We start from the raw sequence: 21,892 nt of genomic DNA on the forward strand, positions 1-21,892 counted from the left end.
GTAACAGAGCCTTCCTGCTTTTGCATCCCATCTGAACTGGCACGGGACCAGCACACCTCTCCGCTAACAGAAGCTCTGCTCATGGCTATGGAGAGCTGGATCACGCCATTCCCCCATACGCACCCTGTGTTTGCGTCCGTGTATCTCATTCCCACGCTGACACAGTCTGTATAGACTCCCTGCCCGTCACAGGCTGTCCTGTGTGGACACGCAGAGGATGACTGTGAAGAAGTGACCCTTAAATATTCTTTTGGTATTGTTTGAAGAATGTAGATCGGCATGCTATGATCATTGAGCAAGTGTCTGAAAAAATGGCACAGAAGGGATGGACAGACATCAACCCCTCTCCTCCTACTAGATTTGGATCGCTACTGCTTTTTGGGTGTTAGGAGATGTGGATTATAATTAGCAAACTTCTCTTGGCATGACAAGTTTGTCTTTACTTTTATTTCTGTGGTCTGCCCGCTAGCCTTTATTTTTATACTCTGGCATGCCCAGAAATTGTGATGATAAATATTTATCACTTACGCAGCTCCTTATGTTTTCAGCTCGGTGTATAAATATTGACAAATGAACCATCCACATTCCTCAGAGGTGGTAAAAAAGGCAGTCCTGACTAACCTCGGTTGAGCACACACCAGGGAGTTAGTCCTTGTCTGCACGAGAGGCAGTCCCCATCAGTTTCTCTAAACACTCAGAGTGGATGCACTTAATCTCTTGTTTATGTTCATTTAGCTGGACTTGAGAACTTACTGATAAAAACTGAGCCAATCAGGTACAGTTTATAACCGATTTAGAATCAACTATGTTACACAGCTTTGGTTTTGAAATTAGTTAATTAGACATTTTGCCCACATTTCCTAAGTCTTATTGTTTATTCTCCTATTATCTTCTTTCCCATACCTTGTTATTTTATTTTCTTTTTCTGTTTAAAAATAAATGGGAATCATAACTTGCATTTCTGCCTTAGTGCATTCTCTGCTAAAAAAGAGTATCTTCTTTGCTCATATTTTCTACTGCAGAATCTCTTAATTTAGGTATAAATCACTCTTGGTTTTTTTTTCAATCCATTTCACCGCCAGCTGAGTAAGTGGAAAATCTCTTTATCCTCTGCATGCATCACTGAACCTAGCAGACTGTCCCAGTGTGACTGAAAAGTATCATCATTCCCTTTCAGAGGTGGAAAAATCCCCTAACAGAAATAGATGAATTGCAAAACCCTCCCCCAGATAGCCAGAGCTTGGAATAAAACCCAAAGTTGTTGGCTGCAGTCTGCGTCCTTAGGTTCCTAGATCACAGACCAAGTTACCTCAAAGTTGAAGCTACGCTTTAAAACAATTTCTGTTCTTCTGCATCTGTTATTTTAGAGGTTACAGTAAATCTCTTAAGCTGGCGGGCAGTTGCATGGCTAGTTGTTGTACGGGTCACTTGCACCTTCTGGTCGCTTAGCACCACCCCGATAAATACTGATGCTTGCTGGGGTTAATTGAGCACAGGCTCCTTTTCCTAAATGATTTCTGCTGACGCTTTACACTCAAAAGGACTGGTTGTGTAACCGCATCCATCCTTCTCCCAGCACCTGAGCTTAGGACACGAAGGCTGTCTGTGGGCTGCACTACCTGTTTGAGCTTTGGGAGCAGGCTGTCCTCCCATCACATTCCCTGCTCTGCTTGTGTGAGACTTTCTGAGGTGGGACTGTTGGCTCCTTTCCTTTCACCAGCTCTGCCAACTCACTTTGAAAAACCAATAACCTCAGTTACTAATTGGCACAGAAAGACGTCGTTAAGCCGCGCCTCCTGCTGTGTGCTGAAGTGTCCAAGCTCACCCTCTGGCAAGGGGAAGCCTTTGTGGCCATGGACATTTCTGAACATGCCTTCTGTTTTCCCTCTCCCACTTTCCATATGGCTCCTTAGAAACCTGGACCTGTTTTCTCATTACTTTCATCTCTGAGTAGAAAATGCAATGAGATATTAAAAATTTTGAATTTTGTTGGCACGATTTGGGTGGCATCCTTCCCCAGGTGGTGCTGTTCAGTATAAGTTGCTTTTCGTTCCCCCATATGGTCGCAGGGAACATGCGTGTGTATGAGGAAGAGGAGTGGGTGGCAAACCACTTGGTGTACTTGGTGCCAACAGCCTCCTCCGCTGGGGTGGCTTTTCTTTCTCCATCCTCTCATCACATCAGTGCTGCCTCAGCTTCTGCAGCCTCTGCGCTCCCTGAGTTGCGTCTGGTGTGTAGCTGAAACTGTTTGGGGGAAAAAAAAAGAAAAAAAAAAAAAGCAACCCTGCTGCATTTACAGTAGTTTTATTTTAGTGACAGAACAAACAGCTATCTACCTAACTCTCTACCTAACACATGGGGCAGGCTGCTGCTGTGAAAGCAGTGACACTGCTGGTCCTGGTGAGAAAGGATCATATTGAAGTAGACACTCTAGCTAAGGTATCAGGCAGGGGCCCTAGTGCACTTTCTTCTGTGGCTTTATCCCCATTTCACCTTCTTGCTATTCTGTCTGGTGGTCCTCCCTCTGTCAGATGTTCAGCTGTCTGACTGGAGTGAAAAGATACTGGAGTCGCTGCTTTGGCACATTGCTTCATCAGGTGATCACCTCTGGAAGTCCCAGCAAAGGTCCCCTACAGTGACATCACTGCTTTTCTTCCTCACTGATGTGCTGAAAAGAGCAACATCAATATCAGTGCTCACCAGAAATTCAGAGAACAGCTGGACTGTGTCATGGGTAATGAAACAATTTGGGGATCCAGAGAGGAAACCCACTGATAGGATAAATCTTCTTCATGCCAGGCTTTTGAATATATGTTTCTTCTCAGTAAACAAGGGCTTAATAGACCCACATCTACTATTAGTGATAACAGTGGGGAATTATTGCCTCTAAGGCAATGAAAGCACACTACAAGATTTTAGAATAAAAAGTCAGTACAAAGCTCAATTATTGGATGAAATGTGGTATATATCTCACAAATCTTTATGTTCAGACCTAAATTCCCCTTAGAGCAGCTGCTTTATTTCAGATATGTGAAGTATTTGAATGTCTAAAGTTGATCATTTTTAATGGATGTCCAATCCTTAACAGCTTCTAGTCACATAGTCGCAGAGAAAATGCCATTATCTGGTAACTTAAAAAAAAAAAAAAGATACAGCAGATACTATTTAACATCCTGTTTTAAAGTTGTTAATTCACTTGAGAGCAAAGTGATTTTATTGCGGCTACTTATATGGTCGTTTTGTTCTCCCTGAATTAAGATTTGTGTTGTATTTACAGTTTTTGCAAGCTTTTCTATACTTCACAGCCCTTAAAGCTATCCTTTCTCCTCCACAGCTTCCTGGATTCATGGCTCATAATTTCTCTCTGTCCTCATTATAAGGATGATATTAGCACACAAGTTTTAAATTGCTTGTTTTTTCATGAGGTTTCTCATGCAATAGATGTGTGTTTCAAATTAGTTTTCCTTTAAAAGAAGAGTCACTGATGTTCAGAAGAGGGTGGGAGATATACCAGGGCTGTTTTTGTCATTGCCAGAAAAGCTTTGATCCAATAGAAGCTATGGAAACCAAGACTTGGTAGAAAAAAAAGTACATAGACATCTGCTAAAGAGCTATAGAAATATGATGACATTAAAACAAAAGTTAGAATGATCTACTTACCCACCAAGCCTATATTCACTGTGTGTATGCCTGTATTATAGCGTTGTGATAGCAACACTCTGAAGGAAAACACTTCCAGTCTTAGTCTACATTTTCAGATATTTCCAAAAAATTTATTAACTGTTAAGCTGAATTTTATCATAATACTTCTCAATGCAAACAATCAAATTTCTGTGTTGTTGTTAATATGGCACGGTTCCACTTTGCCAGTTCTGAATTATACAAATGTGAACCAAAGCAAGGTCTAGGGCTTTTAAGCTCTAAAAATACTTGCAATGCTTTTTAAAGCTTGTATCACTCCGGAATGGATAAATTTAATAACTTTAGTCCAGCTGTGGGTTTGTGTCTGCAGTATCTCCCTACACAGTTGTCCTGCTGAGCTGAGGAGAAGGCATGAAGGATCAGCTCCTTCTCTGTGGAATCTTATACATAATGTGATTTGGAAAGTCAAATGCCAATTTTCCCATTCATTCTTTTTTTTCCCTTAAAAAGCCATGAGAAACCAAATACCTCCTGCTCATCTTAACCCTGATTCTTTGGGACGTTTAATGCATCTTAGCCAACTTTCCCACCTCTTTCCTCCCTGTGTTCTGCTATTTCTGTAAAAATCTTGTGCCAGTTCAACATACCCTGAAGTATTAGCCCCAGTGTGGTCTGAATTCCTAGCCTATAGCCTAGAGAGTAACAGCCTTCTGGAAGGAAAGGATGGGCCTGGAGGTACCACGGGACTGGCTGAGTCCTTTCCAGTGGCAAGTATTTCTTTGGGCATATAGCCAACTGGTGTACTGGGGGCAGTGGGGTGGCCCACAGGATTCCCTTGGAAGAGACTTTACAGATATTATTTTATGGATCATAACTTGTGTGTAGCTCTGCCATCCAAGTAGAGAAAACTTGACAGGATGGCTTGTGTAAATGGGGAACTCCTAACTTCTAGGAGGGCTGTGTAGAAACAATACTTTATGTTTGTTAATTTATTTTTTGATTCTTTTCACTCCTTCTCCCCTCTCTTCCCTAGGCTATTTTCCAACTCGACAAGAGTATGTTCCTCCTTTAAGTCAATGTTTGAAAAAAGGTTCACTCTTCAAGCAATGCTTACAGTTTGGGACTTTCAGTATTTCAGTACTTCAAGTACTGAAGTACCCTTTCAGTATTTCAAGTACTCTTCTTCATGAATCTCAGTCTTTGGGGCTTGTCTTGTGAAACATGAAGTTTTGCCTTTTCTCCCTGTGTGTCAGCTCTCTTTTCCCCAGGAAAAGAAGATTTCTAACACCATCACCACCACCCTACCCCCAAAAAACGCTACACTTTTTTGCATTGTTTCTGAATTGTTAAATTTCTCTTTTTGTAAATAAACACTGTTGTTCCTTTTTCTGCTCTCTCCTCTCCTCTCCTCTCCTCTCCTCTCCACTCCTCTCCTCTCCTCTCCTCTCCTTCTTCTTCACCTCCTCCCCTTCCCTTTTCTTTTCCTCTCTTGTTTGGCCACTTTTAGCATCACTGTTCAGGGCTCAGCCATTCAAATGTCAGTCAATCTTGATAGTCTCCTACCCCAGACATATAGGCACCACTCCCCTCCACTTTCACGTGAGGGAAGTGAAATAAGTATGCAATAGAAGATATCCAGATGACATAAAGACTCAGACAGTTCATAAAATGCAACAGAAATTCAGAAGTTCTACAAAGATGGATTCCCCAAATCCAACCCAGCACAGCAGAAGTCTCTGATGCTACTGCTGTGAATAACCATCCAATATGTACTGGCCCCAGCAAAAAATTCCTGTAATCATAAATACTAAATCAGGAAATGCAGCTCCTGAAGTGGCGTGATGCAGACATTTCTTCAAACTGTAATCCTCATTGCCCTGTTCTGGATTTAATTTCCAGCCTGCTACCATGTCAGAGAGTTGCAGAGTTGCATCATTGTTTTATTTTATTAGTCTATGGTAAATCTTTTCCTGAAACAGGAAGCGAGTCCTGTGAAATAATCTTTCCTGCTTAAATCTGTCAGTATTTATAATGTACCTCCAGATTATTGTGGATAAAGAGCAAATGCTACATGCAATAACAGTAATATTTGCATGAAGAAGGCTTAAAAGAGACGTTAAAAAGTCTTGGAAATTACAAGATATCATCTGTGATTTTTTCCACCAAACCCTCTGTGTGTTTGTGTTCTAAGTACCTTATTAAAACCATAGTTTATTTTGAGTTCTCAAAGTCCATCCTGATTTTGTATTATGGTACAATATACACCTTGTATTGCAGTATATGTAACTTATGGTGCCATATACGTACTTACAGTAGCAGCTGTGTGAGAAAATTAAAAAAAGGATTACTCTTCCGTACTCACAGATCTCTATACCTTCCTGTTGCCCATTGTCAAAGCAACTTTGGAGGTGAGACCGTAACTTGTGAGTGTTCTCAGTGTTGTAATTACCCATTAAAATCAGTGGCGTAGTGCTGCTAGAATATGAGATCTGCAGTTTCCAAATCAATGCTACCTAAACACCCCCAACCTCTAAAACTACGTTTAGTAACCTTAAAGAAATTGGCATGGTTGTCTTGAAAAAGAAGGAAGCATTGCACCACACATTACACTTGTGCCTAAAATCTCCATATTGTCCCTGCTGTTACAGATATATTTTCTTTCTAGTTAGACCAAATACACAATTTTCAATAAAGATGCACATTGTTATTGCTTCCCTTGATAAAAGATAGCACAATCAATTTGGTCTGGGATTTCAAACATCCTGCCTTTACATCCTACGGAAACAGTAGCTTCTGGCTTCTAACAGATGATGTAGCATTGCAATGAATAACTGTACAGATTTCCTTTCTTCCCTTTTCCACCCAGTTAGCTGGTTTCACTCTGGTTCTTGGCCCTATCACCCTGAAAAAGAATGTTTAAGAATATAAACCAGAAAATTGAGTGTGTTACAAGAACTCTTGCTTCCTTTCTTATTTCCAGTCTTTTACTATTTCTCAGGGTGTCCAAAATTCTGTGTCTTTTCCTTATTTTTTATGAGTGAGGAGCATTTAAAGTTATGTCATGATGTTAACATATGCAGTTATTATATTGACATAGTCTTGTACCTCTGACTAGAATGATTTGTAATAAGTGGTGTTTAGGAAAATGTTTGACAAATCTGCATGCAGTTTTAAGCTTCTATATGTTTACCAGGGAAGGAAAACCAGACTATTTCAGTCACCGTATATTGATACCTGGCTAGAATATATGAGAATGAAACAAAGCAGCATGCAGATTCGTGAGCATTTGTAATTAGTCTACTGAGGCTGAGCAAATTGAGACTGAGAATCCACTGCACTCTCAGACCCTTCGGAGGAAATGTAATCAATAGGACATGATAACAGACATTTTCCTGCCACTGTGAATCACATCCTCTTTGATCGAAAGCACTGAATGAATTTTTCATGTGTGGTTTGCACATTGTCAGGAGTTAGGTCAGACTCATGAGAAAAGCTGTTGTATGTCTTTTGCTTCCACTTAGTGAGTCAGAAGTGAGTCTGTAAAACATTGTAAGCTATTACCTTTCTGCACAAAACGTGAATGTTTTTGTTATATTAATGTATTCTGATGCATATTCATAAATGCTGTATGCAAGGCAATTGCTTCTGTCACTAAAGTAACACTATTTTATAATTTTTGTTCCGTCATTGAACAAATAAAACAGGTCTCAAACTCAGTCAGAATTTCAGCAGTCTCACCCCAAGTTTGTTCAGACAAGTTAAAGAAAAGCCCTAAGATATTAAGTTCGCTTCCATTTAAATTGTTTTTTTCTAAATCTCCAGATAGTTGTGGTGAACGTTGGTAGTCATGAATTCAGGATTTCTCTCTCTGCCTCCAAAGCCTGTCATATAGTGGGACTCTTTTCTCCTCTCTCCACCTCCATTTCCACCTCTACGTCATCTCCATCTCCACCTCTACCTCCATCTCTGTCTCCTTCTCTTACCAGTCAGACATTTTCAGGTATCTGGGAGGAATTTAGTGCCATTTTTATCTCATGCTCCTCTGCTGATGTGTTTGGAACTAGCCAGCACGCTCACTCAATGCTGGAAAGACAAAAGTGATGAAACAGTTTCTTAGGAAGACAAGGTAGCTTAGTTGTCCTGTTTTTTTTTTTCCTTGGTCATGTGTATTAGTGCATCAAGATTTTGCACTGACTGGTTTAGAAATTGCAGGTGTAATACTGTAGCAACTAAACAGCTTTGACCTGTTTCCTAACTGATATTAAACTGTCCAAAGAACCCCAAATGTATTTGGATAAATATGTAAATGTAGGCTTCTGCTCTGACATTTTGGGTGGTGTCCAAGTGTGACCCCCAGGCTGTACAAAGTGGGGAAAGCTGTGCAGTGTGGTGGAGGTGGACTGTAGGTGCGTGTTCGGAATCATTGTATGAGGTTGCTATGAATTGTGAAGCTCAGAGAAGATACAGGAAAATGACTCCTGCTCTGTTCTGTAGCGAAAAGTAGTTTGTAAAGTAGTACACAGAGTTGTAGGAAGATGCAGCAACTGGAAATCTCATCTAGACAAAACTATGATAGAAACTAAATATGGTAGAAAATAATAAGGCAGTAGAAGATTTGCTGTCATTTCAAATCAAGATTGGATGCCTTTGTAAACTATAAACTGTAACTCAACCACAAGTTGTTTGTTCAATACAAGAATTATTGCGTGTCCTACATTGTGCAGGAAGTCAGAATTATTACTTCCCTTCCTGGCCTTGGAAAGTATGAAGCAAATCCTCATCTGAAATCAACTCCTAAAACATCAGTACACGCAGGATCTGAACTGACATATTTTTACAATGAAAAATGTTCCAGGTGATTTTTACTGGAGTCAAAATTCACAGACCTAACAGATCTGTAATTACTGTGTTAGATAATTCTGTATATGATACATATATTTATTTGGGGGGGGGGGTTATAACCATTTTTATTCACATTTAATACCATAACTAATTACTAACACCAATTCTTATACTATAATTAATGTAATAATTAAATAATGCATGCTGGAGAAGTTTTAGCTATGCAGTAATAAAACACGGCACTTCAGCAGCTTCTTAGGTCAAATACCTGTGGGTGCAAAAGGAATTTGTTTTTCTGTTTTCAATTAAAATTTAAATTGCTTTTCTGATTTTCAATGCTAGACTGATATAAAAAGTTTTGGGTTTTTTTATGGTCACAGCTTACAGCTTTGTCAGGGAGTCACAAAAGACGAAAATGCATCTGCCAGAAGGATGATTCAAAGATTCAGTAGGAAGTTTTGTTGGGAAAACAAGCTTATAGAGTAGGAACTGGACAAAAAGATACCACCATTATTGTAAGAACTGATCTTCACTGTGCTATTACAGAGCATTCCTCAGTCAGACATTCAAGTTCCTCTTGGCCCTTTATAGTTCCTGAAATTTTCCAAAAGATTTCTACTATACTTTTTTTTTTTTAATAAAATGCATTTTTCAGAATACTGATGAGGACTTCAAAACCCACAATTTTTGCTTCATTGCAGGAAGAGAAAGATTCTTGCAAACCCCCAGTTGTTTTTGACATTACATGCAGTCTTTTGAAAAGCAAAGTATTTCCATTAGTAAATGGTCACTCAGTATTTGTTTTATTTGTATTCTGTATCCAGACATGCATATGCTCATCTTGTTTGGCATCTGGTTTCCCCCACTTAGGATTCGTTCTGACTTTGCTGATGGTGTACATGTATGTTGTCTAAGGCAAAGTCACACTAAGATCAGAACTGAGCACAAATGTAGCTGATCGTGATCAATACTGAATGTAAAGACATCTTTGTGGCATGCAGTATGCAGAACTGAGTAATGCCCTAATATATGTTGCTTACTGTAATTGCTTATATGTTTTATGGCAGTCATTCCTGCGTATTTAAAAGCTTTGAATCGGAAAAGATGTCTCTATGTCTCTGAAAAATGTTCTGCACCAGCAGTTCTCACTGAAGATAATGATGAAGCATAAATATTGAATGAACAGCAACTTGTAGCCATATTGGAGGCCAGAACAGACAGAATGAGCATTCCCAAGATGTCAGTGAATTTGAATTTGATAGACAGGGAACATTTTGTTGAGTACCTTTGTGACTCACAAGTCTCAAAAACCAAGGAGAATTCAGAAATGAGGAGCAATTCCTCTGGATTCACGATTTAGAAGACAGAGTGAAATGAGTTAAATAAATACATGGCTGCTCAGGTGGCAACTAAGGGGGAAGAGGCACATTGTAACTTACATATATTTGGTGAATGCAGGACCAGAAGGGAGCAGAATTACGTCCAATAGTATAATGTATGGATTATTTGAAGCAAGCAAGTGAAACTAACAGAATGAGGATTTAACTGAAACATCATAAAATTTCCTAACTGGTAGAATTATGTGGAATGTTTCTTCAGTGGAGATAAAACGAGTTTTTGAGACTTTATACTTATAGTGCATAATGCTATGTAGCGTAGGAGTGGAATATGTGATATGAAGATCATGTGTACTTGGCAGAAGGGTCCAAGGACCTTCAGAAACTGGTCTTTCCCTCATTTCTGCAGGAAATATTCATCACTCACTGTCAATGGAAAGACTTCTTGCCTCAGTAAGAATTGGATTTCACTCTAATACTGATATGTTTGTGAAACAGAAATAAGGTGATTCCTACCGTGCTTACATAGAAAAGTTTGAAATGAACGAAAGATGGAGGGATGTGTTGTGAAACAGAGGTACAAGGTGAAACTAATAGGAACTCACCAACCCTGATCATTGACGGGCAAAAATTACAAGTCAGTTGGCAGAGAGGAGAGCAGACAAAAACAAGCTGTTCCCCTACGCTGATAGAAATAGGAACAGAATACAATCCAGTGTGAATTTCAGTCAGATGGAGCCAAACCGTAGCACTAGCCTTGAATGTGCTTGGACGCTATGAAAGTTTGAATCTGGGTCAACTCCAAACACAGCTCTGTCAGCTCCTTCAAGTTACAAATTTATTTTGTATGCAGGATGGGTTTGGTTGTTGTTTTTTTTTCTGTCCAACCTTGGATCCACGCAAAAGGTCTGAGAAGTCTTAAAGCTTATACACTTTGGCTCATGTTGACAGTGAGAATGTGAAGTGAGTGCTGATAAATCGTTTAATAAAATGCTATAGAGTTCTAGTTCTGGCAGTTAATGGTATTATACCCATGCCACAACCCCCCAGTGAATGAACAGATATAACCTCTTCTTTTTCATATTTTTTTCACTCTGTAGCATCCAAAGGGCAGATTTCAGGCAGTACATCTCTGTTGAATATCATTCTTTGTATTCATTCACCCTTTCCTGATACCATTTACAATTAAATCCCTCAACACAATTACTTTTTTTTCAATGTGTTTAGTTTACTCTTTCAGAGTAACAATAGTTTGGGTTTGGATTTTGTTTTTTTCTTTCCGATCAAGAAATAGTTCTCCTTAAACTTCTCTTAGAATCAAATCTATTTCATGTAAAACCTGAAAACTTTTACATTGTGGAAGAAAAAGCTTTGTCAATAAAACAAAACTGTTTTTAATGAATACTGACATACGCTACTGGTAACTCCATGCACGGTCTTTAGAACTCTGCAAAATATTTTACACTGAAAGAAACAGATTAATTTTGACTTCTTACTAGTTTTTTTTTCAGCATCTAACACATCTACAAAGCATCTAACATCTTGTTTTAAATTTAAAATGTTGTTTGGGTTTTTTTTATTCTTAAGTGTTTTTTCCAACATAAGTCTGACTTGATAAAAATATTATAAGATCCCAGTTTTTCCAGAAATAGTCAAATACCTCATATCATTGATATTAATACTGAAACTACATTAATACTAATTATGGAATTTATTTTTCTTCTATTTTTTTTCCTTAATGATTTGATCATCCAGAACAATTGCCTTTCTGAATGTTTTCCTTTTTTGTTCACAACAGCTATGAATTCAGTGAAGTATGTTTATAGGTATTTGGATAATTAGATAGCAATTTATTAGTAGTATTAACTTTAAAAAAAAAAATATCAGTAAGCTGTTAAATGTGCTGAGGAGATGTACTTCACAGCTCTGTCCTGGCAGAGTGAGTGGAATGGTGTTGTATGTCAGTTTACTAAATCTGAAATGTCATGTTGCTGTGATTTGCCAAATGGCCTTGCAGCCAGATTTTCTCTGCCCTTTTTTCTGTAGCTCTGGACCTACAGGGCGCAGGTCATTTAAAGTTTTCACATTGGACATGGTAGATGTAATAATATTGTACTTCCATTTTTTATGTAGAAAGCCAAGTGCAAAAACCATTCTTTTTCACTAAATATTGTGGAATGAAAATACTCACTGCATTTAGTTAAGATGGCAAATGCTGTTTTTGAACAGAGTAATCAGTATTATAGTTAAGTAAAAATTACTGAAAAAAAAATTTAAACATTTTAAGATTTGGTGTTTATTCTCTAACTTTTTTTTTTTTTTATATATCCACAGGTGTTTGGTGTGACTTCTCTTACTCAGACAAACTGCTCAAGCACTTGGATGATCATCAAAAATCAAGAGTTACATTGGTATCACCACGCTAACCCAATCTTACTGCTGGTGATGTACTACACCCTCGCAACTCTCATCCGTCTCTGGCTACAAGAGCCCATTGTAAGGGTAACTTCTTTCTCTTTTTTAGCGCTAATGACTGTGAGACTGGCCAAGGCACATAATTGCTAAGAGAGGTGCAAACATTCGAGAAAGCTAAGGGAAATAGGTAGCAAGCGCAAGTTGCTACCTTGAATTTGGTCTTTATTGACAAGTGTCTCCAAGAGTCTGATCTTGCAGCAGTTATATGGATATTCTTCTTAAAGGCAGCAGAACTATTTATGTAGGGACTACAATGGCAGAGCATTAACACTTGCTCTAATTTGGAAAGCCAGTATTCATAGGCAGTAGTGAAGGTGCCTTCAAACAGAAGGCAAACACCCAGGGCTTGTCTAGCAGGACCGAAGTAGGATACAAGATGGCACAGGATACTGCGAGACAAGACAGAGGTTTGCTACTTTGTCATAGATAGAGAAAAATTTTTGTAAAACCTTTCCTCCTGAATCTGTGCACCAGCGTGAAAATCCCAGCTTTCATTGAAGAGCAAGAGAAAAAGGAGACAAACAGTAATTTTTTAACTCTTCCAGTTTCAGAGGAAAAAGGGAATATAAGAACCCGAAAGTATCTTAAAAGCATAGCAACTGGAAGTATAGAGTATGATCCTAAGCATTATTTATTTTAATCTCCTGATCATCTGAGACTTCACATGAGTTTTAGAGTTCAGGTTTAGCAGTGCTGTAAACCACAATGAAAATAGTCATGACTGAGCTGTGAATTAGTGGAGTTTGTGGTAGCAAGTGAAAATGTTGAAGGTTTTCTTATTTTAAGGGTGTGTCTTCATATAACGGATAATGTAAAAGTTTAGCATTTAAAAAGACAGACAAAATACATCACCTCTGAATCGAGATGTCTGATATTTCGGTTTACATATATTGTGCTTCATAAGAAAAGGTGAATGATGTCAGAACTGTCAGCTGGAGTTATTAAAAAATCGTGCCTTAAGTTTCCAGAGATCTTAAGACTGGCTTTTCTAAAGTCATAAGGTTTTAAAAGGTCGTGGTCCAGTGCCCACTGGCACTGAGTTCTTTTAGGGTTTTTTATCCTATTATATTTTTCCTGCAGCTGCAGCAGCTGGAAACTTGCTTTTTTTTTTTTTTTTTTTTCCTTTTTTCCTTAAGTGAGAACTGAGGTTTCCAAATAATAATATGATTTTAGTGTTGGGGCTGTAACTAAAACTTCACATCTTGCAAACTGCATAGTAAAATCATGAGAACTACTCACAGAGGAGTAACCACATGTGAAATGCAGTTAGTGGGAGCTGTGTGATCTCAGCATCTCTGGGAATTCATTTACAGTACCCAGGTTGTTTTCATCCAACTTTCACCATCTTAATGTTTGGTGCTGGGTCTGAGTTATTTACTGTGCTTTTTCAGTGGAGAGAAATGGGCCTGTCTGTCTCAGGATAGAGCCTCAGAATCCTGCAAGTTCCTGCAGGGACTAGAGAGGAACTAGAGCGGACTTGCCTGTACTTCTTTCTTTTAGACCTACTTCTGTTGTCTGAGATGGATATTCCCATAAGACAGTAAAATCAGTCTCTGAGAACTGGAAACAAGTCAAATTAGAGATGCTTTCTAAGCAATTGAGCTAGAGCGAGGAAGTCTTAAAAGAGATTAATATAAGAAAAGTTGATGTCTCTCAAACCCATGGCTACACGAGCGGCAGTACAAAGTCTTGGCACTCTCATGGGAACTTCAGATGCCGGGGGAATGATGCTTCCCTCCAAAGAGAAATGGACACTTAAAAAAGAGAACATTGTAAAGAAAATTGTACCCATGCATTAATGCTTATTTTTGATGCACGGGATGTAGTGATGTGAGTATTTGTCACTGGAAAGAGATGCTGAGTTTTGCAAAATTTACCATCTTTTACACACTTTTTCCTTATGGCCTTTTTTTGTCTAGCTGCATTTTGTTTTCCCTTTAGTGGTGCCATCAACCAGGAATTAATCTTCATCTTATTAGCTTTTTCTTGGTAGACTCTGTTCTCAATTATTTAAATCCAGAAATAATTGTATTCCAGGTTTAATTGAATTTTTTTTTGACTTGTGGATTTGTGGTGCTTTGATTCATTATGGAACTAAGTATATAACCTACCTTTGTGATCCCTGGTGATTTCAAAGTTACACTGTATTTAGGATCTCACCCCTAACCTACCTATAGTTGAATGGATGGCAAAGACAATATGCTGCGTGCTGTTTAGTGTAAAGCAGTTGTTCTCTGCGTACTGCTGTCACGTACAGTAAAAAGTGGCTCAACTTACAAATTTTATTCAGAAGAATCTCTGGAACAAAGCCTGTTTTGTACAAAATGTGTCTGGTAGATTATGCCTAAGGAAATATTTATTCAGTCTAAAAAGATGTACATAAGCTAAATATAATACTGGTGTAGCAGATTCTAAAAACAGCATAAGGTGTGTAGACCCAGTGTTTTTTCCTTCTTCTGTGAATTGCATCTTGGTGTCCTCACATGGACAAAATTCATGCTGGATTGCAGCAGGAGTCTGGGACAGATGCACTTGAAACTGTCTCTGAATACTGCAGCTGATGAACAATTTTACAAGAACAATGCCCACTTCAAATCTTGAATTTCAGGGTGAAGTTTCTTGTGCACGCGCCACAGCCTGTCAAAGTACAGCGTGTATGATATTTCAATGTGCGGTCTCTGTGTGGGATTCTGTATGGATCTTACTGATGCAAAATGTCCTTGGCGGTCAGTGGAAGTTTTACTTTTCTTATGCCCGCTATTTTGGATCCTGATTTGTTCTAACACTGAGTCTTGTGAAATTCTACCTCTGCAAATAAAAAGAGGTAATCTGCCTCTGGAGATTTCAGTTCATAGTCGTAACTGCTAGTACTGAACATATGAATAGGGCCCATTCATTCTGTCCAGCGAGTGGTAAGGAATAGTACAGAAGTCAACAGAGTTACAGCAATTTAATGTAGAGTCCTCTTTTAGAATTTTTAGAATGGTTTGAATTAAGAGGCATTTGAGAGTTGCTCGCGTAGCGGAAGAACTGGAAGAATTAGACAAGTCAAAGGACTCTCACAAGTTGTAATAGTACTGTGTTTTCTAACTTTTCTTCCTCGTCTGAGAAAGAGAAAACAAGATTTCCCACCCTCCTCTATAGACCCTTATGCTAAAATTATGTTCCTAAAATCATTGTCTGCATCTTAGGTCTTTTGGTATTGTTTTGGTCACCCTGAGTCCAAACTAAGTGCTGTTAATAAACAGTTCTTTATGGTCCACATTTATATTAAAGTTTCAAATGCCAGTGACAAATATTTTAAGCACAGAATCAGTTTATTTCATCTTACAGTTTTGCTAGGAATGCACTTTTACAGTCAAATATAAATACACAATCATATGTGAAAAGTGCTACCATCGCCTCTGAGAAATAAAATTAAATTAATAACTATTGTTTATCTAAGTCAAGATTTAAAAAATAGGACCTTGCTGTTGGGATTGGAATGGAGAGGGTTTCAAAACCAGCTAGGATGTTTGGATGTCCTGTTCCCATGGGTGGTTTTGCAGACCTCTGCCCAGCATCCTGATTTATTCTTACTCTATTGCATCAGCTGATTTTGCATCAGCAATGAGAACACTTACCACCAGCTAGTTCCCATTAAAAGCCTAATTTGAGACCCTGCATTTGAAACACCTCAAGTTCAGCCAAATACTAGCTTTTACACCATGAGGTATCTTTTTGTTGGCAGTATAGTTTAAGTAAAACAGCAAGTACCCGGGCAGATGGATATTTCTGTTGCAAACCAAAAGTCAACTTAGTAAGACTTCATCTGAGCAGAAATACAAGTATCTGCTAAGTAGAAAGGACAAAACAGGCAAGAAAAATCTTAAGTCCTTACAAACAGACTGTTCAGGTTGAAATAAAATGTGACAATCAGTTGACTTGACCAGTTGTTTTGTAGTTAATAACAGGGTAAGTTCAGAATAGTGCTACTAAAGCTGATGTGTAGTCTATGTTTCGGCTGCAGCTCAGCAAACTTCCTGAACCTCCACTTCAGTCCTACTCAAGTCAGTAAGACCTTGCCCCAGGTTCCAGGTTCCACAAGCCTGTGTGTACTTTGCTGAATAGAGGTGGTTTTATGAAGCAGGACCTGACAGCTGTGTGAATGCGGATTTGGCTAAATACTCTAAACAACTGATACCGGTGGAAGTTGTGATGAGAGGAAGTAGAGTTTCGGTAATTCTTTGAATTTGTTAATTCAAAGTTTGTTGAGCTTTGGTATGTTCAAGAGCAATGTAGAACCCAACTTGAGCACTGTTCATTTCTTCTTAGAATCACATGTGCGTATGTTTAGTACTACAGCACTTTTTCACACAGGAAAACGTTTGTTTTTTAAAGCAGTACTTCAAAGCATAGGTAAGTCTACCTTTCAGTCCTCACCATTCCTACTAGTTTTGAGATAAACATCCAGACATTAATGGATGGCTGAGTGGAATAGCCACTGCTGGTATTATTCCATAGTATTCACTTTATGTTCTTGCATACCTTCCTCTGAAATTTTGAATACTTATTCTTTCCATTAAAGCCAAAAATCTAAAATTCACATGAAGTCTTGGGAGAAAAGGAGAAACCAGAAAACTAAGGAATTAGGGAGGGCAAATAGTAATAAAAATAAAAATTAGAGTCAAGGCCTAATGTTCAAAATGAGAAATTGGGCAAAGGCAGAGAACAGCGCAACTTCAGTAGTGGCAGCTTCTCCCTGATAGTATCCTGGGGCCAGTGAGTCCTGCTGAGCAGCACTGTGCTGGAGGTGCTCACAGCTTTCACGTGCAGCCCACTGGCTCCAGAGCACCTCCTTACTCCCTTTAGCACCGCATGGTTAAGCTTCCGTTTGCCACTGGTATGAACAACAAGGTTCTGCTGCTTCATGACAGCTCAGCTGGGAAGTTCAAGATTGCAGGAGAAAGAGGGACAGTGCATGAAGAGGTCTGGAGGAGCCCAAAGAGGAGCTGTAACCTATCATGGTTTATGTACATGTTCCCAGATCCTCCACTTGTCACTGTGCTATAAAACATCCATGTTCAGTCTTTTTGAGAGGCCCCATACCCCTGGCTGGGCCATGGAATTTAGATGGAGTTAAGACCTCTGCGTTAGCAATCCTCCGCAATTTAGTGATAATAGTTCCTGTCACAGATGAAGAAATAGAGCATGTGGATCATAGACAATCACAGAGTCACAGAACAGTCCAGGTTGGAGGAGACCTCTGGAGACCATCTAATCCAAATTCTTGTGAGAGCAGGGCCTCAGATTAGCTCGTCCACTTGGATTAGCTCAGATTAGCTTGGCCAAGTCTTGGATGTTCCCAGCAAAGGCAGCCAATGTCTGTGATTAATTGTTCTCGTGGTGAAATACTTTTTTTTATATCCAGAATGCATTTCCTTGTAGCCAATTATGCCCTTAGCCTCTTGTTCTATAACCATGCTTTGCTGTGAGAGGAGTACCTCTGTCTTCTCTAAAATGACAATTTAGGTATTAGAAGGCTGAAAAAAACGCAATTCCTGCATCCTTCAGCTTCTTCAATCCTCTAATCATCTTGACAATTTTCTTGTGGACTCTCTCCACATTTTTTGTGTCTCTTTTGAACTGAGGGGTGTCAGAACCGAATTGCAGGTATGACTTGACACTGGACAGGTACAGTGGAATAATCACATCCCTTGATCTGCTGGCAGTATTTTTGCTGATGCAGCCCGGGACATGTTTGTCTTAATTGCTGCCATAGTTCACTGTTGGCTCATGTTCAGCCTGCTGTGCCCCAGGACCCTCTGGGCCTCTTCCACAGAGCTTCTCCCCACACAGTCTGTCCACAGCCTTTAATGTTATGTGGGTTTATTCCAGAGACAGGGCTTTATATCCAACTTTTAAAGCTTGTGCCTTTTTTGTTGGCCCGTCTCTAGCCTATGTCTGTATGGTGGCTCTTCCTTCTGGCCAGTCTACCTCAACTCCTAATTTAGTGTCATCCACAACCTTTGTGTGGGTGCATTCCATCCAGATAGTTTTGATCTTTTCAGTTCTTCAGTTGTTTAGTGAAGCAGAATTGGCTTTTCACGTATATAGGCAAATGAGAAGAGTGAATTTTCTTTCAATACACTCCCTTGAAAATGAAATATCTGTGCACTAGCTTATGGTATGACTATACAGTAAGGTAGGATGTGGAGGTCTGTGTAATTCTGATGTCTTGTAACTATCAGGAAAACATCTTGGCATTGGCAGACTAGCAGTTATAGAAAAGCTCTGTCATAATTTCTGAAAATGTCATTTCAGTAAGGGTTTTCTATCATAGATCAAGTGCATTGGACACTAAAAGATGTTTCAAAGACATACTTTGGAGAGGGAGCATTGATTAGGGGAAGATTTAAATTCCTCTGGTAAGATTGTTATTTAGAGAGTTATAACTAGTCTTGTCACTTGTATTGTTTCACAGACACCTGATGAAGAGAAATCTGTTAGCAGGGAAGATGACAAAGAAATAGCCTGCAGCCCAATTCCAATGACAGCAGAGAGAAGACGCAGTCTGTGGTATGCAAGCCACTATACAACTGATGAGAGAAAAGTAAGGCTGGAGGGGGAAGGGTTTCTGCATTAAACGTATTTCAATCACTCAGTTAATTTTATTACAGTTACTTTGAAATTAAGGGGAACAGCATTATATAGGTTGCAAGTAAGAAGATCTTCACGTGTGATTATATAAATCAGATATAATATCAAGGCTGTGTGACAGAGTAGGAATATATTTTGTAAAAATTAATAAAAGAAAAAGAGGAACCATTGTAAGGAAGTAAAAGCAGAGCATGCTCTGTGTTTTCGGCTTCCACATTTAAGAAGTTTAGGGCCAGGCTTTTGGCATGAAGCCATTATCTTTGGGCAAAACAGCTAGAAAGTAAGTCTGTCAGGGAGATAAATCCTGATGTAAAGATCTGATCTGCCTTGTGACTACTAATTAGCACTGTCGTTGGTAAGGGGGGACTGCCAGCTTATCTTCCTCCAGGCATACTGGTTTCCTTGTTGGATATTTATAGCAGGGCAGGTAAGGCAGTTGGTGTAAAAGCTCCTGGACCGGTCCAGCTTTCTGTCATCTGTCCTCACCAGCTGCAGTGCAAAATGTCATTTGATGAGTTGCAGTCAAATTTGGGGTATACAAACAATCTGTTGAGCCACATATATTCAAGCCCCAAGAATGCCACCATAATAATAGTAATGGTAAACAAGCTGGCAAATGAATGAAGTATCACATTTTACATTAGTGTAAACATTTCATTGGAAGTATTTTTATAATTACAATAATTCTAATGATCATTTAAAAACTTAGTTTTTAATCATGGGATCATTAGAAAGACATTAGAAAGCAGTTAATCAGTATAATGCCATACTGATTAATTCTTTGACCTAATATCTAAAATTTCAGTAAAGTTATGTCAGTAAAGTTATGTTGATGCTATGGCACGCTAAGTACCATTTTATGGAACATCGTATACAATTCTGCTGGCTTTTTAAGAATTCTTTCTGAATTTCTTAGTGCAAGTCTGCAAAAGTCAGCAAATATGCATGCATCTATTCAAAGAGTTAGACTTATTAATGCTTGAGCTGTGCTTCTTTAATAATTTGTCCTTGCATTGCTTTTTGCAGCTTCTGTCAATGACCCAAGATGAATACAAGCCATCGGATGTTAGTATACTACTAGTCTTTGTAATTTTGTAATTCTTGTTAATGTGTGGAAATACGGATTACACTGATATATACAGATAAAAACTTAGATGACATTTTTAAAACTTTTTTATTTTGGTTAGCCTACCCTATAACCTTGATTATCCTAAATATAATTGTCTTCTACTTCCTTAATAATTGCACTGAGAGCCCACTGATTAGCCCTAAAATTGATCATTTGAAATTAAACTGCTTGTAGTAGTACCAACTGGCAAATGATCTTTGCTATTTCATTGGGTTTAAATAAGATATCAAAATAAGCTTTCTAATGCAAGCCATCTTTAAACTTGATTTAGCTTCTTTGCTGTATTTTTTTCTTTCATTCGTGTTGAAATGCTGAGCATGACTTACAACACATATGAGTTCAATTTACAGAAAATCCAAGCCTTTGTCTGAACAGATGGCAAATGATCCATTTATCTTGACTGCTGTAGACCCTAACAAACTCTGAAAGAAGAAAAATCTTCTCTGTTCAGCATACACAGAAGAATGGAGATGCAGATGAAGTTTGGGAGCAGCTCTAACCAAATCTGAAAGTGCTCCACAGCCTGTGCTTGGTGTAGCTGCTGAATATAACTGAACGTAACCCAGATACTCTTCTGAAACGGTCCACACATGCCTGTGCATAGTTCCAACAGGCAAAATGCGCTCCTGTCTCACAGTCTAAGCAGAAGTCAGTCTTCAGTGTTTACAACCATCAGTAGCCCATTGCCTGTGAATTTCTGCCAGTATCAGAGTTATTTATGATTATGGTTGCTGGAGCCCTAATCCAAACAAGCACAAGGGCTGAAATTTAATTCACAAAAATAAAACAATGAAAGAAAAAAAGGCATCAATAACAATAATTACCACAACTGATTTTATTAACGGCAGCAAAGGTAGATCTCACCAATAATAATTTAAAATTTAAAGTAATTTATAACCATCATTTTCATAACTACTGGAAATAATGAGATGTGAACTGAAGTCTGAAAATCTCAACGTAATAGTTTGCCTAAAAAGGTGGATGAATTTTTGGTTACAGCTTTAACTTAAACTCAGGAGATATAATGATTCTTTCCTACCTCGGCAGTAAAAAGCCAGTTTAACCTGGGAAAGGCAGGATGTCTGAAGATGGGTTCATTGAGTTATTGTTTGTGTGCTGAGCCATGTGGTCAACCTTCACCTTCCCCAGCTGTGGAAGTGTTAGCTTAGTCCACCTTTACACTGGGGGTTTTTTCCATCTAATTTCATAGGGAGGACAGGCCAAGAGCATGAAAATAGTCATTTACTGTGGCTCAGCTGACCACAGTAACTTAATTGCTTTTGATTGTGTATCCACACTTTTATTCCTTTTCAGACTGCTTATGTGTAAGTTGAAGTGTTACCTAATGCAATGTGACATTCTGGGAATTTGAAAAAAAAAAACCTTGTAAACTTTTAAAGGAAATATTTATAGAAGTTCAAAGATGCAGCAGCATTTTACTGTTTGCTAAAGAACTTCTTCACTGAAACCAATTTGTAATCCTATTGATACTGCATAAAAAGCTAAGAACAACTAATTTTGGAAGCTGTTCTGTGCTACTTTTGCATGCAACATGACTATAACATATCAATTTCTTTGGAAGGAAGTAATTGCTGTTACTTGTTACGCTCCTTTAACTGCCAATCCAACAGTAGCGAAGCACAGAAGTAGGAGTCACATTATCCTAAGAGCCACCCCAAATGCAGTCCCTCTCTCCATTGTCCTGGCAGGTGCTGCTGGTAACAGTGAACGGGAACCCTGCTGACTATCACACCATCCACCCCACACTGCCGTTAGAAAATGGTCCGGCCAAAGCAGACATGTACTCAACACCACAGTATAAATGGGA

The sequence above is a fragment of the Charadrius vociferus genome, unplaced genomic scaffold (assembly GCF_000708025.1).
Source record: "Charadrius vociferus isolate BGI_N301 unplaced genomic scaffold, ASM70802v2 scaffold65, whole genome shotgun sequence".
Lineage (NCBI taxonomy): Eukaryota > Metazoa > Chordata > Aves > Charadriiformes > Charadriidae > Charadrius > Charadrius vociferus.